Source organism: Equus caballus, chromosome 17, assembly GCF_041296265.1.
Source record: "Equus caballus isolate H_3958 breed thoroughbred chromosome 17, TB-T2T, whole genome shotgun sequence".
Lineage (NCBI taxonomy): Eukaryota > Metazoa > Chordata > Mammalia > Perissodactyla > Equidae > Equus > Equus caballus.
The window spans coordinates 18,553,308-18,570,332 of NC_091700.1; positions in this window are offsets into that span (position 1 = coordinate 18,553,308).

Consider the following 17,025-nt stretch of genomic DNA (forward strand, 5'->3'; position numbering starts at 1 on the left):
CACCTCAAAAGGAAACCCTATAACCGTTAAGCAGTTACTCTGCTTTCTGTCTTTATGGATTTGCCTATTCTGGATAATTCATATAAAAGGAGTCATACAATATGTGGCCTTCTGTGTCTGGCTTCTTTCACTTAGCGTGACTTTTCAAACTTCATCCATGATGTAGCATGTGTCAGTACTTTGTTCCTTTTAATGGCTGAAAATTTATCCATTCATGTGTTGCTGGGCGCTTTGGTTGTATCTATCTTTCAGTTATTGTGAATAGTGTTGCTATGAACATTCGTGTGCAAGTTTTCGTTTGAACACTTGTTTTAATTCTTTTGGGTATAAACCAAAAGAGCAGAGGAACTGCTGGGTCATACGATAATTCTGTGTTTAACTTGAGGAACCACCAAACAGCTTCCCAGAGCAGCTTCCCCATTTTACAGTTCCACCGCTAAAGTATGACGGTTCCGCTTTCTCCATATCCTCACCAACACTTGCTGTTTTCCATTTTTTTCAGTATAAATTATAGCCATTCTAGTGAGTGTCAGGTGGTATCTCATTGTGGTTTTGATTTGCATTTCCCCGATGTCTAGTGACACTGAGCATCTTTTCATGTACTTGTTGGCTATTTGTATATCTTTGGAGAAATGTCTGTTTGGTTACGGATGTTTTAATGTGGCAAAGTGATTTACAAATAATATCTCAACAAATTTTGAGTACCTGCAATGAGCAAAATGTCAGTTGCTGCCTGACGATAACAATTCTCTGTTCCATTCAGATTTTGCTGTGATGAGGTAAGGACTTTTCTGGGAGGTTGAGGTGTATGTTTACAATAGCCAGTGCTTTTGTGAAACTGAGAAGGGGCTCAGCAACCATCTCATTGTGAAGCAGTTATCAGAAAGTGTGCCTCGGGGCCAGCCTGGTGGTGCAGCAGTTAAGTTCGCACATTCCGCTTCTCAGTGGCCCAGGGTTCGCAGGTTCGGATCTGGGTGCGGACATAGCACCGCTTGGCAAGCCATGCTGTGGCAGGCATCCCACATATAAAGTAGAGGAAGATGGGCATGGATGTTAGCTCAGGGCCAGTCTTCCTCAGCAAAAAGGGGAGGATTGGCAGCAGTTAGCTCAGGGCTAATCTTCCTCAAAAAAATAAAAAAAGAAAAAGAAAGTGTGCCTAGTGTCCTCCTCTTTCTGTCTGTGGGCACTGGAAGTACTGAATTAGCCTGAGGTACTGATTACTCCTCTGCAGTTGCTCCCTAGTACTCCACGTTGACTTCCAAGTAGATGAAATAAAAGCCTAAGCTATGGTTTGGGTCTATTTACTTTTTGTAATAAACTTTTTATTTTACATTTACAGAACAATTGCAAAGACAGTAGAGAGAGTTACCGCATCCCCTGCACCTAATATCAATGTCTTACATTGGCGCGCTACTTTGGTTGACGATTAAGGAACCAATATCGACACATTATTTTTCACTGATCCATACTATATTCAGATTTCCTTAGTCCTTACCCCATGTCCTTTTCTGCTCTGGGATTTGTATCCAGGGTCCCACATGACATTCCATCTTCACGTCTCCCTTAGGCTCCTCTGGGCTTGACATTTTCTCAGACTTCCCTTGTTTTTGATGATGTTAATAATTTCGAGGAGTACTGGTTAGGTATTTAGTAGAATGTCCCTCAACTGGGGTTTGTCTGATGTTTTTCTCGTGATTAGATGGGGGTGATGTGTTTTGAGGAGGAAGATCATAGAGGTAAAGTGCCATTTTCATTACATCATAGCAAGGGCACATATTATAATCAACGTGACATCGCTTTCGATGTTAAGCTTGCTCATCTGGCTGGGGTAGTGTCTGTCAGGTTTCTCCACTGTACGGTGACTCTTTCCCCCACTTTCCACACTGTCCTCCTTGGAAGGAAGTCACTGTGCAGCTCACGCTTGAGGGGCAGGGACTTTGCTCCACCTCTTTGAGGGCAGGGCAGCTACATAATCATCTGTTATTTTTCTGTGTGAGAGATTTGTCCCTTCTCCCCAATTAATCATTTATTCAATCATTTGTTTACAATAGTCTCTCCTTGTCACTGTGGTTTCAGTTACCTGCAGTCAACCACCATCTGAAAATATTAAATGGAAAATTCCAGAAACAAATAATTCATAAGTTTTAAATTGCTTGCTGTTCTGAGTAGTGTGATGAAGTCCCACCCCCTCCTGCTCTGTCCTTCCCTGGACGTGAATCATCCCTTTGTCCAGTGGATCCGCCATGTATAGGCTCCCCGCCCATTAGTCACTCAGTAGCCATCTTGGTTATCTGATGGACTGTTGAGTGCTATCACAGTGCTTGTGTTCAAGTCACCCTCGTTTTACTTAATAATGGCCCCCAAAATGCAAGAGTAGTGATGCTGGCAATTCGGACATGCCAAAGAGAAGCCATAAAGTGCTTCCTTTAAGTGAAAAGGTGAAAGTTCTCAACTTAATAAGGAAAGAAAAAAGTCATACGCTGAGGTTGCTAAGATCTATGGTAACATTTATTACAGTATATTGTTATAACTCTTCTATTTATTATTAGTTATTGTTGTTCGCCTCTTACTGTGCATAATTTATAAATTAAACTTTATCATAGGTATGCAGTGTAGGAAGAAACATAGCATATATAGAGTTTGGTACTATGCATGGTTTCAGGCACCCATGGGGATCTTGGAACGTATCCCCTGCAGATGAGGGGGACTACTGTATATCAGAATGGACTCATGGATATTTATTTTATACATTGGTTTATAATCCAATAAATACTACTTTATTTATTTTGTTGTTCAAATTGTTTCAGCTTTGGCCATTGGGAGCTCTTTCATTTGGTTCCTGTTTCCCTTTTGATATCCATCCATCATGGTGTGTGTGTATGTGGCTTTTTTTTCCTTTTTGACACTTCCTTTCTGGCTCTACAAATGCTCACCTTGTGTATTCCGTGCCCCAGCCCTAGGACCAAGGAGCCCTGCTCCTGGTTATCGGAGAGCTCACTGTCTGTGACTCTGCTTGCTTATTTGTTATCTGCCTCCTCACTCATCTGTGGGCTCCTTCAGGGCAGGAATCATGGCTATGTTGTTCACCTCTCTGTGACCCTGTGCAAGCACTAGTGCTGTGCTTGATGTATTCCGGAGGCTCAACAAGTGTTTGTTAAATGAATGAGTAAATTCGAGAAGTATTTGTTGAGTGGATTAATTGAAGATACTAGGAGAAGAGCATGGTAGGTGAAAATACGGGGAAAAGAGTAGTTCCAAGATATCTTAGAGTCAGTCAGGTGTCTGTGTACTTGAGAGAGAGCCCTGGAGGAAGAATGGGGCCCTGTGCTGACTCTAACAGGGAGGTGAGACCGTGCTGCTGGAGGGAAAGGGGCCTGTCAAATATGGAAGCTTCCCTTCGTCCAGTCGGGGGCTACAGGTGTCATCAGTGAAGAGAATCTCCAGAGCACAGCTCTGCAGGCCCAGAAATGATGCTGCAAAGTCATCGAACTCGAAAGGGATGGGATCATAGGCCACAATGCCAATGTAACTATTTTCTGTTGGAGATGCATTCTGGCTCAAGGGGCACTTGATGGCAAGGTCTGCTTGGAAGACCAACACATTCCCACACGCTGCCTTCTGGTGCTCTAGAATTAGGATCAGAAGAGGTGGATGCTTTCCATCAAGGATGGTAGGTTATTTCCATGAAGCATGGTAGCCTGATGAATTGACCTTCTCTGTAAAGTATCTGGTCTGCCATCTGGAGACAGGATGACTTCCCAAAGAAGTGCTGGATTCTTGGTTTTTGGCTTCTTGCTTTCTAAACTCCATGCAGAGCATAGCTCTTGTTAAAACACCTCTTTACTTCTTGGGCCATGTCAAAATACACCTAGCTGGGTGACAATTTTCTTCTAATACATATATCTAGACTGTTTTCCTTCTTTTATTTTGTCTGTTTGTTTCTAATGGACTTTAGAATTTCCAGGCTTTCTTCAGTAACATTAGTAATTTCCTAGATAAGGATATTTCTGTAGCAGATCAGTACCAATTTTTGGGTGACATTTTCATGCCCTTAAATTCGTATCCTGGGGTGACTTACTATAATGCTCTTCGTTCCGACCACAGAAGAACACGTTATAAATATATACTAATTATCACATAGAGTATAATATATTAACACACAGACTATTATTTCACAATATAAGACACACAAAAGGCAAATTCTTTTCTGCAGGGGATCAGAGGAAGGAGAGCTCAATGGGATGGGAAGATCTGTGAAGAGCTTCATGGCCTGGACGGAGGGGAGAGGATGCCCAGCATAGCCTGAGGGAGGCATGTGCGTGTGGCAGCTGGGATGAATGTGGTGTGTTCACGTGACGGCAGACTGGCTGGCCTGACTGTTGTAGAGGGCTTGCGTTGGGGAATAGATGGACGTGGTGGTCAGGCAAGGTCAGAGTGGGGCACTGTCAATCAGGGGGAGGAATTTAGATTAGCTATGAAATGAGAAAGAGGGAGCATGACACCAGTAGGTGTGCGCTGAATCTCAAATTTTAATGAAGTCTGCGTTCATTATGAGTTGATATGATGTGACTGCCCAACAACCATTGTAATTTTGGGCTCCATCAATAGGAGTTTGGTGTCTCAATGAGGTGGCTGCTTCTTCTCTCCTTTCTAAGCTTCCAGGTCACACCTTGTGTGAGCTGACAACTCTGGTGCCACATTTCTTTACAGGAGACATTTACATATATAAACAGAATGAGCGGTGAGTTTCTATCATGAAAGGAGTCTACAAGAGGCCAAATGACCCTCAACCAGGTGCTGGCTGGATGGAGGTCAGACTAAAGGACTGCGAAGTGGCTTTCAAACCCTGCAAAACACCTACGATGCAGTCACCACTGGGAGGGGAAAAGTTGAATCTGGGATTTGGATTTGAGCCTGAATGATCTAAAGAATCACATTTTTCTTCCACTGCCAAAGAGATGTTGGTAAAGGAAGCCGACGTGGGAGTGAGTCATGGTGACCATGGGATGTTGCGGAAACCTTCTAGGTGAAATGTGATTGAATGTCTCTTGAACTCTAGGTCTGGAAATCCAGTCTTGTTTCTGACTGTGCCCATTTCCAACTCATCCTGCACTTTTCCCAGCTGTGCTCCAAATCCTATCCGTGTTTCATGGACTTGCTTTTCCATGATCCTTCCTTGATCCTGGTCCCTCCCTACCTGCTCCCAGAGGAGGATCTTTCCCTCATCACTCTCCCGGTCCCTCTGCCCTGCTCTCCTGCTCCACGCTTGGCCCTCCCTCTGTTACAGTTGTACATGCGCTTGCTTTACCTCTCTTGCAATTATTTCCTTAATTGTTAAGACATTTCAAGGCGAACACACACCTTACTTATCTTTGTATTCTCACCCCTTCCCCACCGCTAGTACCAGTCATCTAATGCACAGCCACGTCCCTTGCTTCCATTCTGCTGGAGTAAATCAATCGAGTTAAAGTGAAATTCAGTTTCTGGCTGAAAGACTGCGTTCTCTAAGAAGGACTTGGGTGGGAGAGAAGGTGGAAGTCTAAACTTCCTTGCAGAAAGGAGGAATGGGAACCAGCAATGGGAAAGAAAAGAAGGAAATAGAGAGGGAGAAGGCTAGCTCAGAAGAGAGGCAGCATGTGGTGATGCAGCTGACTGGTGGGGACAGAGTATCTGGAACGGGGTTGTATTAGTCAGGGCTCTCCAGGGAAACAGAACCAATAGGATGTGTGTACATGCACACAGACACACAGACACACACACACACACGGAGAAATTGATTTCAAGCTATTGGAGCTGTGCGGGCTGGCAAGTTCAAAATCTGCAAGGCAGACCGGCAGGCTGGAGACCCAGGAAGAGATGAATTTGCAGCTTGAGTCTGAGGGCAGACTGGAAGCAAAATTCCCTCTTCCCTTGGGAATATCAGTCTTTTCTCCTAATGTTTTTAACTGATTGGATACGGCCCACCCACATTACGGACGGTAATCTGCTTTACTCAAAGTGTACTGTTTTAGCCATTAATCACATCTGAAAAATACCTTCACAGCAACAACTAGACTTGTGTTTGGTCAAACATCTGGGTGCCATAGCCTAGCCAAGTTGTCACAAAAAATTAATCACGACAGGTGGGTTCATTCTTCTTCCTAGCTGATGATTCCTACCAGCTGCAAGCTTTGGGACACCACAGTGGACAAGGTCACTTCTTCAGGGGGCTACAGTGGAGCTGAGGAGCCTGTCGGTACACATGCAAGTGCAGTACAGTGACGAGGGCTGTGATATGGATGGTAAGGGCAGCAAGCACCATAGATAGGCCAAGAATCTAAGAGAAAAGCAAAGATTTCTTAATAAAGATGAGGAGACTTGTTAAGATCCTAATTTTATGTGTGGTATGCAAATGAAAAGGAATTACCACAAAATGTTGACAACTATCTGTAATCTGTTTTAGGTGATTTAATAGGTAATTTTAATTTTAATTTTTTCCCCCACAATGAATATGTGATACATTTATTGTAAGAAAAATAAACTAGAAGAGACTAGGGACATTGAGTGTATGACTTTCTTCCTCCTTTGTTTAAAAATAATGAAGACCAAATTGGAGACATTTGTCTATGAGTGCGCCCTCTGAAAAAGAAGAAATCACCCACTGGTAAGGTGTTAAATTAACTACAAATGCATTCTTTTAGAGCAATGAACTTCTCATATTGAGTTTTGCTGTTTAATTTTTTTCCTTGACCATTCTCAAAATGTAAGCGTCATGATATGACAGTTTTAGTCTAAGTGTATTACCAATTAAAGTTTTTTGGACTAGGGTCGGAGGTGAATGCAGAACACTGTCATTTTTTTGAGTTGAGGGAATGAAGACAGAAGTTGAGGAATTGAGCATAGGATATTAGATTGCAACATGAGTAAGATGACATTAATTGTGATAATAAGTTAAAAACAGACTATTTTAAGTCTGCTCCTGACTCTCCCTGTTGGTTTCCAGGTGAACTTTTCCAATAACTTGCTTTCTACCTTCTCTTGACAATGATCAAGGTCAGGGTCCTTCCCTGTTAAAGGCACTTGAGATTTCTTTAAAACTCTTCACAGTGTTTCTTCTACACAGGTTCAGTTCATCTGGGGATAGCAGTACCTGGCTCTAGGTCCCTAACTCAGCTTGCACTGAGTCTGGAACACATTTTCAGCTGATTTGGGGTATTATTTCAGAGATGACACTCTAAGTGCTGGGTGGGATTAGAGGAAATGCAAGGTGATGGGAAAGAAGGCCCCACCTGAGGAGAGGGAGGGAGGAGCTTAGTGAGTACGGAGTCTTCAGATTTTTCTGCTTTCTTGCTTCCTTAAATTCTCCAGCAGAGTGACATCAGCATCACGGCAGAGTGATTTGCTCCCTTTGTCTCTCCCCGTTAAGTTACAACCAGTAGGATATCCACAGACCAACAAAGAATTCTCTCATGGCACGCCCAACTGCCTGAGAGCCACACATCTATGCATCTGAAGGGCTGTGGACTGGACCTTATGGACGCAGTGGAACAAGGGGAGCAGTGTCAGTGGCTCCTGAGACTGGAGGCTCCAGGAAGTGTGTCAATGCCCATGACTGGAGGACCTAGGAACTGAGGTGGCACACGCGACTGGAGGCTCCAGGAACCACTGCAGCACCCATGACCCAGTCTCCTACCTCTCCCCTGTTGGTGGTGTCTGTGACCCTGGTCCTCCCAGCAGCTGGGGCTGCATCCAAGCCTCTGATGCCCTGGCAGCAGCAGCGATGCCCATGACCTGAGGTTCTAGGAACTGTGGAGGTGCCCCAGACCTGAGGCTCCAGAAACTGTGTTGGTGCCGAAGACCGGAGGTTCCAGGAACTGCAGTGGTGCCCGTGACGCAGGTACTCCTTCCCCTGTGGCAGTGGCAGTAGCATCCATGACCCTGACCTGCCTGGCAGCAGTAGTGACACCTAAGAACCCAGTGCCCCCTGCAGCAGCAGTGCCAGCACCCCCAAGAAAACCTGGGAACAGCAGTAGAGGTGGCGTTTGGGGCAGCAGCCCCCAGCCACAGCAGTGACCAAGGCCGTGAAGAGCCCAATAGTAGTGACAGTGGAGCCATGACCACAGGCCTCCCCACACCTGCAGCACTGCCCCAATCCTGGTACCCACACCCATGGCAGTGGTGCCTGTGGAGCCAACAACCCCAGATGTGGTGGAGGTACCTGTGACCCTGGTTCCCACCCCAGCCTCTCCATCATCTCCAGCCTGCCATGATGGGGGAATCTGTGACCCAGGAGACCCAGGAAGCAGCAGAGGTGCTTGCCAGCCCAGTGATGCCAGTGGCAGCACCCGTGACTGCAGCAACACCAGAAGCAGCAAGGCATCAGCAAGCTTGGAGTCATAAGCAGCACAATGAGGGCACTGATGACACCTCTGGCAGCGGCAGTGGAGGATGGAAAGCGCTGGCTCTCAAACACAACCAGAACCAGCTCAGAATCAAAGTAAACAAAGCCTTACCTAAATAAGAAAGGTGATCACTACTACAGATGTGCTGGCAAAGAAACAACTTAAGAAGCACCATGAAAAATTATGGTAACATGGTATCTATCACAAAAAGAAAATGACAATTCTCCATAAAACAAGCTGGAAGTCTTCAAAATAGCTATTATGAAGAAAATCAATGGGCTACAAGAAAACTCAGAAGGACAGTTCAATTAGCTCAGGAATAAAATGAATGAACAGAAGGAGTACTTAGCCAAAGAGATTAAAACTCTAAAAAAAAACCAAACAGAAATTCTGGAGCTGAAGAACTCAATAAATGAGATGAAGAATAAAGTAGAAAGCATTGGAAATAGAGGAGATCATATAGAAGAGAGAATTAGCAAGGTTGAAGATAGAAATCTAGAAATGATTCAAGTGGAAGAGGAGAGAGAACTAAGACTTAAAAAAATAAAAAAAGAAATTCTATGATAAATATCTGACTCAATTAGGAAAAGCAACATAAGGACAATGGATATCCCAGAAGGAGAAGAGAGGGTGAAGGGATCAGAGAGTTTATTTAAAGAAATAATAGCTGAGAACTTCCCAAATCTAGGGAAGGAACTGGATAGACACGTACATGAATATAACACCTAATTATCTCAGTGCAGAAAGACCATCTCTTAGACACATTATATTTAAACTGTCAAAAGTCAATGGCAAAGAAAGACTATTAAAAGCAGCCAGGGAGAAAAAACAATAACTTACAAGGGAGCCCCAATTAGGCTATCAGCAGATTTCTCAGCAGAAACTCTACAGGCCAGGAGAGAGTGAAATGATATATTCAGTATATTGAAAGACAAAAACTGTCAGCCAAGAATATTCTATACAGCAGTTAACTTTCAAATATGAAGGAGAAGCAAAGGATTTCTCAGACAAACAAAGCTGAGGGGGTTCATCACACTCCGTCTCCCTTATAAGAAATGGTGAAAAGAGCTCTCCTATCTGAAACGAAAAGGCAGAGGTATACAAACTTTAAGCAAGGTGATAAATAGATGGACAGAATCACAAAATTGCAACTGTATATCAGAATATGTTAGTAGACATTTAATTATAACATAAAGCTTAAAGGGAAAGAAAGCATTAAAAATAACTATAACCATTTCAACTTAGTAATGAACTCACAATATAAGAAGATAATTTGAGACAACAAAAAAATAGAAAGGGAAGAGGAAAAGGACAGAACATTCACAAGAAAATGAAAATAAGATACTATTAGCAGAAAAGGGATTATCTCATCTATGAGATCTTTTATACAAACCTCACGGTAACCACAAAACAAAAATTCTGATGAGCATAGATGCAAAAACCCTCAACAAAATATTAGGAAATAAAATACAGTAATACATTAAAAGGATCATTCATGATCAAGTGGGATTTGTTCCAGGGATGTAAGGAGGGTTCAATGCCAGCAATTCAATGTGATACACCATACTAACAAAAGGAAGAATAAAAACCATCTCAAAAGATGCAGAGAAAGCATTTGATGACATTCAGCATCCATTTATGATAAAAACTCTGAATAAAATGGATATAGAAGGAAATTACCTTAACAGAATAAAGGCCACATTCAACAAACCCACAGCTAACATCATACTCAACAGTGAAAAACTGAAAGCTATTCCTCTAAGAAGAGGAACAAGAAAAGGATGCCCACTCTTGACAGTCTTATTCAACATAATATTGGAAGTCCTAGCCAGGGCAATTAAGCAAGAAAAAGAAATAAAAGTTATCCAAATTGGGAAGGAAGTAGTAAAACTGTCACTATTCGTAGATGACATGATCTTATATACAGAAAACCCTAAAAAATGCATTGGGAAACTATTAGAAATAATAAATGAATACAGTAAAGTTGCAGGGTACAAAATCAACACACAAAAATCAGTTACATTTCTATACTCTAACACTGAACTAGCAGAAAGAGAAATCAGGAGTACAATTCCATTTACAATTGCAACAAAAAGGATAAAATACCTGGGAATAAATTTAACCAAGGGTGTGAAAGACCTCTACACTGATGACAATGAGACATTGTTGACAGAAACTGAAGAGAGCACAAAGAAAGGGAATGATATTCCATGCTCATGGATTGGAAGAATAAACATTGTTAAAATGTCCATACTTCCTAATGCAATCTATAGATTCAATGCAATCCCTATCAAAATCCTAATAACATTTCTCAAAGAAATAGAACAAACAATCCTAAAATTTATATAGAACAACAAAAGGTCATGTATAGCCAAAGCAATTCTGACAAAAAAGAACAAAGCTGGAGGTATCACACTCTCTGATTTCAAAATATACTATGAAGCTACAATAATCAAACAACATGGTATTGGCAGAAAAACAGACACACAGATCAATGGAACAAAACTGAGAGCCCAGAAATAAACCCACACAACTATGGACAGTTAATTTTCGACCAGGGAGCCAAGAACCTACAATGGAGGAAGGAAAGTCTCTTCAATAAACAGTGTTGGGAAAACTGGACAGCCACATAAAGAAGAATGAAATTAGACTGCTATCTTACACCATGCACAAAAATTAACCTCAAGGGGGCTGGCCCCGTGGCCGAGTGGTTAAGTTCGTGCACTCCGCTGTGGCGGCCCAGGGTTCGGATCCTGGGCACGGACATGGCACCGCTCATCAGGCCTCGTTGAGGTGGCGTCCCACATCCCACAACTAGAAGGACATGCAACTAAGATATACAACTATGTACGGAGGGGGTTGGGAAGATGGAGCAGGAAAAAAAAAAGAAGAAGATTGGCAACAGTTGTTAGCTCAGGTGCAAAAAAAAAAAAAAAAAATTAACCTCATGGATTCCAGTCTAATGGATTATACTTGAATGTAAGACTGAAACCATAAAACTGCAGAAGAAAACACAGGCAATATGCTCTTTGACATCGGTCTTAGCAGTATCTTTTTGAACATGTCTCCTCAAGCAGGGAAAACAAAAGAAAAAATAAACAAATGGGACTACACCAAACTAAAAACCTTCCGCACAGCAAAGGAAACCATCAACAAAATGAAAAGACAGCCTAACAATTGGGAGAAGATATTTTCAAATCACATATTTGATAAGGGATTAATATATCCAAAATATATAAAGAATTCATACAACTCCACAACAAAAACCAAACAGCTCAATTAAAAAATGGGCAGAGGATCAGAACAGACATTTTTCCAAAGAAGACATACAGATGGCCAACAGGCACATGAGAAGATGTTCAGCATGACTATTAGGAAAATGCAAATCAAAACCACTATGAACTATCATCTCATGTCCATCAAAGTGGCTATTATTAATAAGACAAGAAATAACAAGTGTTGGAGAAGATGTGGAGAAAAGGGAACACTTGTACATTGTTGGTGGAGATGTAAATTGGTGCAGCCACTATGGAAAACAGTATGAAGAGTCCTTAAAAAGTTACAAATAGGGGCCAGCCCAGTGGTGTAGTGGTTAAGTTCACGTGCTCTGCTTCAGCAGCTCGGGGTCTGAGAGTTCAGATCCCGGGCACAGACCCACACACTGCTCATCAAGCCACGCTGCAGCAGCATCCCACATACAAACAGAGGAAGATTGGCACAGATGTTAGCTCAGGGCCAATCTTCCTCACCAAAAAAAAAAAGTTAAAAAGAGAACTACCATATGATCCAGCTATTACACTTCTGGGTATTTGTCCAAAAAACATGAACATGCTAATTTTTCAACAACTTTTTATTTATTTATTTACTTATTTACTTTTGCTGAGGAAGATTAGCCTTGAGCTAACATCTGTTGCCAATCTTCCCCTTTTTTTTGCTTGAGGAAGATTAGCCCTGAGCTAACATCTGTTGTCAATCTTCCTCTTTTTCTTGCTTGAGGAAGATTAGCCCTGAGCTAACATCTGTGCCGATCTTCTTCTACTTTGTCTGTGGGTTGCAGCCACAGAACAGCTGACAAGTGGTGTAGGTCTACACCTGGGATCAAAACCCATGAACCCTGGCCACCGAAGTGGAGTGCACCAAACTTAACCACTACACCATGGGGTTGGCCCTGAAAACACTAATTTGAAAAGCTATATACACACCTATGTTCATTGCAGCGTTATTCACAATAGCCAAGATACAGAAATGATCTAAGTGCCCACTGATGGATGAATGGACAAAGAAGATGAGGTATATATTCACATGGAATACTACTCAGCCATAAACAAGATGAAATTCTGACATTTGCAACAACATGGATGGATGTTGAGAATGTTATGCTACATGAAATAAGTCAGACAAAGACAAATACCATGATTTCACTCATATGTAGAAGATAAACAAATAAACATAGATACAGAGAACAGATTGGTGGTAACTATAGAGGAAGGGGGTTGGGGGAGGGCAAAAGGGCACATTCGTACAGCAATGGATGGCAGCTAGCCTTTTGGTGGTGAACACGATGTAGTCTATACAGAAGTCGAAATATAATGATGTACAGCTGAAATTTATGCTGTGAATCAACGTTACCTCAATAAAAAAAGGTCCAGCAACAGGAATGCCTTCTCTCTCTCTGCTTCCTAGACAAATCCAACCATATTCCAAGGATGGAATTATAATAATGTTCTTTTTTTAATTGAGGTATAATTGACATAACACGTTATATTATTTTCAGGTGTACAACATAATAATTTGATGTTTGTATATATTGCAAAATGATCACCACAGTAAATCTAGTTACCATACACAGTTATATAAATTTTTCCTTGTGATGAGAACTTTTAAGATTTACTTTCTTAGCAACTTTCAAATATGCAATACAGTATAATTAACTATAGTCACGATGCTATACATTACATCCTCAAGATTTATTCATTTTACAACTGCAAGTTTGCACCTTTTGACTCCTTACACCCACCATAATAATAATGTTCTTATGGTCTATTAATAAATGCCGTGAGTCAGGCCTTATCTCTACCTTCCAATAGCCCCACGCGGCAGGTGCTTCCGTCCCCCTTTCACAGGGAGGCAGTTGAGACTTAAGAGGCCTCCCAGCTGGTCGGTGCCAGAGCTAAGATTCAGACTGAGTTTGGTTCAATTCCCAACTTTATCATCTTTCCCTGCAGGCTACCACCTTTGAAGGCTCCTCCCGGAAGCCAATCCCTCAGCCTCCACTCATAGGCTCTCTCCCTCTATCTGCCCCTCTCACTCAGTGCTGCCTTTAATCACGTCTCGGATGTCTGTTTTCACTTTCACCCTGCTCTTCCGTGTGTAGCTGTGGCATATGCTGTCAGCTGGTCGGCCAGGATTCTGAGTGCTCTTGCTACGATCCCGGCTTCAGAAGACCTAACTACAACACGGCCCCCACTTGTATTGTTAAAGAATCCTGGACAAGTTAACTTGCCACCTTGAAAATGAGAAGATGAAATGTGACCAGGCGTCAAAGTTCCTATCAGGAGGTGGCGCCTTTGCAGGTGCCCAGTGAAGGCTCACCCCTCCCTTTGCTTCTCTTTCTCCTTCTCATAATCCTTTCTCCTCAGCTTCCTCCTGGGTAAAGTGGGGACGTTTAAGTATCTCACAGAATCGTTGGGATCTTAAACGAGGCCGTGAATCTGAAAGGCCAGGCACAGTGTGTGGAATGCAATATAGTCTCAATCCTTGCCCTCCTCCATTCCCAGAGGACATTTCTTACTCAACAAAAAAATCAGCAACTGACAACCTGTGTTCGCGTCACCGTTCCCCTCCCTTGCCCGTTCTCTCTTGTCTCGCTAGGTTGTAATTGGATGGGGCTGCCGCAATGCGAGTTTCGGGAAATGGTGTCTGATCTCAGCCTGGACGGTGCTTGTTGGAGGTTTGGCGGCCCCCTTGTCCCCAGCTCTCTATTGCACCAGGCAGCGCCGGGCCCCTCAGAGCCGCTTCCTGGACCGCTCCAGCCTCCTGCTCTCCCAGGTGCCGCAGGGGTCTGTTAGAGCCTCAAGACAGTGCAGGGAGACTTTACAAGGTCCCAAGGCTCCTTTGAGGGCCCAGCTGAGGAGAAGCTGGGCTGCAGCTGGGCAAAGCCGTGTGTAGGCCAGGCCTTGTGGTTCAAGGCTGTCGCATCGGTTTCTTTTGCTTTCATTTGTTGAAACATATTTTTCCGAATCTCTTCCTTCTTTCTATTCTTTGAGATCTGGCTGACTTAAAACTGTGTATCTGTCAGTTTAATGATTTACGTGGTTTAGTGTTTAGGTGGCTTAACTTCTCTTTTACATAGTTAATCTTGCCCAACTCACGCTGTTTTGTTACTAGTTACTTGTACTACTTAGGATAAAAGGATAATTCAATTTGAGAAATGAACCCAGAAAAGAATAAAGCAGTATTTAGGGAAAATAAAGAATAATGAGGCAACTCCTACGTGGAAGTAAGATAGGACGTTGGCCTATGCTTATTTGGCTGGGTCTTGTGTCACTTTATTTGTTTTGAAGTATCATCAGTGATCGTAAATTACCCTTATCTCCTGATGTAAAGATATAGAAAGCCTCGTCAATTTAACCGGGCCCTTCCTCCTTCTTCCTATTCGTTCTGAGTTAGTCAAAAGTTTCTAAAGTATTTAAAAGAGATACAGCAATTGCTTTTAAGATTATATTGACAAATAGGACAAGACAAAAATGTACTGCCTAATAGAAGTTCTTAGGAAATTGATGCAAACATTTCTATAGCAATTGTTTTTATGCAAATAGATGCTTCTAAAGGATTTTAAGTTTTTTCTCTAGTTTAATACTTCCCCAAATAGGAGGTTTACATTGTTAATTTGCTTAGGAAATCTTTTCTCTGTAAGTGGTGAAAATGTAAATTTTAATCTATCTGGAATCTCTATTAGTTAAATGATTTTTAATTAGTGCCGGGTAGAACTAATGAGGTTTACCCAGAGGCTTGTGTTCCATGCGTGTACTGGATGACCATGTTTTTGCCTTCTGTTATGTTCTAATGTATATGTTCTTCCATTAATGCCAACTACTGAGAGGTGGCAATGTTTCTGTGTCTGGCATTGGGCAACATTGAACTGCCTGTGCAACCTAGACTGTGGGATTCCGGTTGTTCTTGGAGCCAGTCAGCCGCTCATCTCTTTCTTCTCAGCTGCAATTACCAGGGAAGAAAAGCTTCCAACTGACTTGATATTAGAATATTTGAAACAAGTACAGACTCATCTGCTGTTGCAGCTCTCTCTGTGTTACAGTTGGGAAAAACAAACTTTGGGAAGAATAAGGTAAGAGGAAACTGGAAAAGGTTTATTGTTGCATAGCCAGTTTTCCACAACCTAAGAGGTTGGTTATAATTTTATGAAAGTTGGTAAAAGTAGGGTTGATTCTGTTCCTTCCTAAAGACTCTCCTTTCTTTTGTTTTCTCCTTCTCTACAAACTCCATGCATATAGTCTCTGGAAACTGGAGGTCTCACATGGGTAGGTGTCCTGGGGGTCCAGAGGAGGCTGGACATTTAGGTACACAGGGGCAGGTTGGGGACCCAGTAGTACTTCATAACTGTTCATGAAATGTATGAAATATATGAAAGGTTTGATGGCATTCTAAAAGCTCTTCAGGGGCTTCTGGTTTCTGGTCCACTATGTAGAGATCTTGGAAGTCATCACTCTTGTTCTGGCAACAAGAAAAACATTAAAAAACCCTGAAAATCAACACTCTTCTTAGGTCTCTCAGAGAATTGAAGTCACAGGGAAAGCACTGCTCCAAAACTGGACAGAGAATTACAGCTTACTAAGAGCAGAAGCTTGCTTCTGGAGCCAGCACTGTTTCTTTTACCCAATACGTCATGTCTGGTTTTCAACAAAAAATTACAAGGCATGCATAAAGGCACAAAACACAGGCTGAGATATAAAGCAAGCATCAGAACCAGGCTCAGATATGGCAGAGATTTTGGAATTATCAGACTGAGAATTTAACATAACTGATTAATATGCCAAGGGCTCTAATAGAAACAGTAGACAACATGTAAGAATAGATGAGTAATGTAAGCAGAGAAATGGAAACTCTAAGAAAGAAATAAGAGAAAATTCTAGAGATGAAAAGCACTGTAACAGAAGTGGAGAACGCCTTCAATGGTCTCATCCATAGACGGCCTTGGCAGAGGAAAGAATCAGTAAGCTTAAAGCTGTGGCAATAGAAACTTCCCAAACTGAAAAACATAGAGAAAAAATTAAAGAAAAGAACAGAATTTACAGGAATTACAAAAATTGTACCATACATATAATGGGAGTACCAGAAGGAGAAGGAGAGAAACGAATAGAAAAAACATTTGAAGCAATAATGACCAAGAAGTTCCCAAAATTAATGACAGACGTTAAACCAGAGACCCAGGAAACTTAGAGAACACAAAACAGGATAAATAAAAAATATACTCCTAGACATACATATTCAAACTCAAGAAAATCCAAGAGAAAGTCTTTATTGAAGACCGAGGAAGAATAACCACCTTATTTATAAAGAAACAAGGCGAAGAATTAAACCAGACATCTCTTCAGAAACTATGCAAGCAAGAAGAGAATGGAATGAA